This window comes from Calidris pugnax, unplaced genomic scaffold (genome assembly GCF_001431845.1).
Source record: "Calidris pugnax isolate Ruff unplaced genomic scaffold, ASM143184v1 scaffold4, whole genome shotgun sequence".
Lineage (NCBI taxonomy): Eukaryota > Metazoa > Chordata > Aves > Charadriiformes > Scolopacidae > Calidris > Calidris pugnax.
The window spans coordinates 9,847,677-9,852,652 of NW_015090781.1; positions in this window are offsets into that span (position 1 = coordinate 9,847,677).

The window sequence follows — 4,976 nt, forward strand, 5'->3', positions numbered from 1 at the left end:
TTTTTCCTCTTTTTTTTTTTTTTTTTAAACATGTGAAAATACAGGCTGGCATTGGGGTCGTTCCCCTTTTCATCCCCTCATTTTTCCTCTTTTTTTTTTTTTTTTTTGACACAAGAAAAGCTTGGGACCAAACACAGGAGATGTCCAGAGCCCTAGATGGCTAGTTTCATCCTGAGACACTGCTTTGTAACCAGGACGGTCACAGCCATTTTTTTATTGATTTAAACGTTGAAGAAGATTTGCATTTGCCTCTCAAATCTACAGTTATTTCCTTTTGTTTCACCCACTTCTTTCAAATAAGTGTAATATTCTAGCATTAATAGGAGATCGAGCATTCAGAATAACAGACTTCACCCTCTTCCTTTTAATTCTACCTGTTACTTACAGAGAAAGCCCGGCTGTCCCTACCAACTCCTCTCTGTCTTCTGTTACCATCATCATCAGCTCTAAAATTCTCCCCTAGTGTTATTCTCTTTAAATGATGCTATCTATGCTCCATAAGTCTCCAGCTCACAAACCCAGAAGTTAACGTTATCTTTGCTTGCTTTGACTGATTTAATTAGCAGACAGCATGTATTATGGAAGGTCATAAATATTTATCATTTTGAAAATATTCCCTTTATTGTTGTTGTGCAATACTAGGAAGGATACACTAAAGCAAATTGGTTTTGTCTCTATTCAATATAATATTTGTTCACTTGACCAGAATGAACACATTGGAGTTAGACAATAGAAATATCAAGAAAGTCTTTTATTCGTGGCTCTGCCACTCCGAGACTAAAAGGTAAGATTCTCCAAGAAGGTGAGTGGTCTTTGTCTGCACATATTTGCAATTCTCTGGGGAATAGAATACACAAAGCTGCTTTCAGATGACCTCCATCCAGGCTAAGAAATTCATTAACCACCTTCAATTTAAAATTGAAATGAGAGAGAAAAAACGTTGCTTTTACAATTTTATTCAATTATCTTTCTTTGAAAGCCTTGGTAATTTATATATCGCTGCACTTGAAACGCGGTTGCTGAGATTCCTTTGGAGAACATGATTCTCAGTGAGTGTTTTGATCTTCTTTTTCCTACCTATGTGAAGGCCACAACTATCAGAATGCATTTATGTCCTTGATAATTCTTAAGCTGACATTTGTAAAACAACCTGGGACCTGGGTGTGTTCACTTTCATATTGTCAGAGGCAACTGCAAAAGCCAGTCTTTTCTTACTGCCCATCAAAACCTACTGTTCCTCTTAAGAGACAAAACCAGACGCTGATAAATTGACCATTCCCAAAATGAAGCTAGACCTCAAAACCCTACAACATGGCCTAGAAATTCTCCTTACTACTAATTCTGACTTGTTGTACTGGTTTACATGAATTTAAACTGCACCACAGGGTATTCCATTTGAAATACACAGACAGTGAAACTCTGTGTTGAAAATGTATGTGGTCTCCCTATTCTGACCAACTTGCCACTGATAAACATACAGAGCAGACCAAAAAGCAAACTAAAGAAGATAGTAAACTTCTTGCCAAATGCAGTTTTCAGCTATTTGTGTCTATTTGTCCCCAGAGGTACTCTTGCAGGTGTGCACTTCTGTTTCAGTTTGTACCTGTACTGCTGGAGGAGCTCAGTGGCTCTGTTTCAACACTCACACAAAGAACTAATGCTATGGGAAGCACAGCAAGATACTTGAGCATATCCAGCAATCCTGATCCTCTAAAAAAAAAAAAAAAAAAAACAAAACCAAAAAAACCCACATTTCAAAGGGGTCCAATTTTCACACAAAGATGTTCAGCAATTTCTGAAGATGTTTCATCATTAATAGAGGCCCCAGTTTCACTGGCTGCTTTCCGTTTAACTTATATGCCAATACTTTGACAAATGGGGCACATGACACTCCTTATCTCTTTTCTGTGGCTACATCATCTGAGGAGATACAGGTCCCATAACTGCTGCCAAATTTCCATCTTCCAATAAATGAACACTGACTAGACTATAGATAACTTCTTATGAGCTCGATCTGTTCTGTCTTATCTGAAACTATATATGTGCATTCAGCGCAAGCAGCAATTAAGTATGAGATCCAATCACTGACTAGCCTCTGCTTCCCCTAGATTTCTCTGAGACTTCTTTCTAATGAATATCATCATATATGGTCCTGGCTTGCACCACTTTACTAACAAGAACCAGACCCAGGTCCAAACATTCATGCAGGTGCCATGTGCTACAAGGAACAACAGACACTCTTGACTTGGTTTTTACAATGCCTAGCAGGCTGATTTCATTATGTATAGCTCAGCACATGGAAAACCACATTTTTAGTGTTATTTCTGAAATTCTATCTTCTCTGAAGCAATGCACGTATCTCAAGACCACAAATTGGCTTCTTATATGATCTGTAGATTCAACCCAAGCTACTTCCTGCCCTTAGGCCCTTGAGTGACTCCTTGTATAAGGATGAGAGTCGCTCTCATACAGTTGCCTGAACAGGCGATTATGGCAGCACCCACCCTGCAAACAGCAGTGGAGTGATTTGAGGTCTTGCTCAGGAACTGAGAGACCTGGGTTGTGACATCGTTGTGACCCACAGATGTGGGTTGTGTGGTTGTGACCCACCCAACCTTCAGAGCACAGAAAGAACCTGGGACTTGCATGACGGACAAGTCACAAAGCGATTACAAAGAAGAAGACTAATGACATGATTATCACCATCCTATCCTTCTCCTCCTGACACAATTATGTGGTTTCTCTATTCTAAGCTGATCACGATACTGTCAGCAGTTGCCAGTTATATTCAGAGCCAGCCAACCAATGAGAGAGCTTGGTACAGAGACACCTCAAACATGAATCCCACATGGCCCAAGAAGACATAGATTAGTCAAAACGGTGTTGGGTAGACAGAGGTTGAGTAATTTCAGTAGAAAAAGCTAATAAATGTTCAGGCACCTATACTGTCCTTAAGTTTTAACACAATTTTTCTTATTCCCTGCTTCTTAAAAGAAACTAGCCCACTCTATATAAGAGATAAAAACAGGCTTGATTATATGAAAACGTCCAAGGATTTGCTTGACAGGGCACATACGTCAGATAACAGGTAGATGGGGACTTCCAGCAGGTGACACAGAGCAGCAAAATGGAGCTCCTGTTTTGAACTTCCCCTCAGAGGAGGCTCAGCCCATTGCCTGTAACAGGAGCTTATGATAGCCAGCTAACTCAGGGAAGCATTTCACGTTGACTGCTATGAACAGTACACACAATAACCCCTCCGAGGGCTAAAACAGCTTCATCTTGCTTTTCTTCAAACTTTTAGAGGTGAAAATTTTGATGACTTAGATATGACGAGGGACAAGAAAAGGCAACATCTGCTATATCCAGCAATAAGGGTATCATTCTTACAAAGGTTCTCACCCACCCACACGAAGCCTATAATTAGACACGGTGTGGGCAGGTCCGCACCCACCGTCGTGGGACTGATTCCAAGTGAAAAGAGCCAGTAGCAACCAGGATTTGACAGGGAGCTGGCTGAACGGAGCTTGCAAAGCAGCAACCCTTCCTGCGTTCAGAGTGGTAAGTGGCTGAAGACTTGGTTGGGCTTTTTTGGTCAAGTGTCCTTACTAACTGCTGGTTGGGACTGGAGGGACTCCTGCTTCAAAGACGACACAGGCTGAACGGTGTGGCCTGAGTCAACAGGCAAAAAACAAACGGCGGCACTCAGAGGGATCCTGAGGAGACCCTGGCAGCAGCTACAAGGCTTTAGACTTTTCAATTCCAGGAAATCCCAGCAGGAGATGAGAATTTCTGGGCTGCGATAATGCAATGCAGCTACAAAAACAGGGTGGATTCAGTGGGGCTAAGGTAATTTAAGACTGAATACATCCCTGTGTTTTTAAAGGGAAAACAAAATTACAGTATTTGCACATGGAATTTGGATTCTTTTTTTTTTAAAGGGAAAATGCATGATAACACAACTAACAGCCAAAATGAAAAATGAGAATAAATTAGGCTACAAAAATCAAGCATTATCAGGACACTGCAAGTTCAAAGGGAGAATGGAAGTGGGGAAGAATTGCAGAGCTGTTATAGGAAAGGCTGTGGCACATGAGGTGTATTTTGGTAGACTACCATATGCAGAGACACTTGAACAAGTCAGCAGCAAGGGTTATTCTGCACTTCAGAAACACCAAAAGGAAAATATTGTTGGTCTTGGAGCTGACTAAATTTAACAGTAGCCTAATTGTGAAGAGAAACAGTGAAGATCCTGCTGGAAAGACAGACAAGTGACCAGATGGTGGCTGCAAGTCAGATGAAGGCTCCCTAGTTGGCAGAAAATTGGCACAGCCACTGTCCAAAAATGAATCAGGTTTGTTGTTTTCTTTTTTATGATGCTTGTACCCAGACTAAATGATCATAACTGTCATTGTAAATTTAAACATATGAATAAAAGTGAGGGGTCAAGGTGAGAACCCTATTATTTAGAAAATCAGAGCAGATACTGCAAAAGTTCTGAAGTGGGAAGGCCAAGGACTTGATGTTTAATAGGTTTTCTTTACTATAATCTCACAATTTTTTTAATTGTTCACCATTTCTAAGCAATTGACCTAAACACCTTAAAAGCCCAAATCTTATCGCATCCTCTGATGATGAACAAGTATATATATACAACTTTGCATACTTACTAACTTTTATTGGAACACTTCCCACATTAAACGCCTCAAGAAAAAAAATTTGCATCACTATTCTGAGCCATTGTTACAGCTTAATGACCTAGTTCACTGTCTCAGAATCAGTTTAAGAGGTCAGCAGATACTCAGAAAACTCTGCTACCCAGACCAGACTGCGTATATGAGCCCTGCCCTGCCTTGGTTACTACTTCATATTGAGTGGTTTGGGAAAGGAAAGCTACAAAAGGTCCTAGACATCTTTGCTCCATTATGAAACTGATTTATCTAATGTTAAATTTGTGGGTTTCAGAGCTATACAAT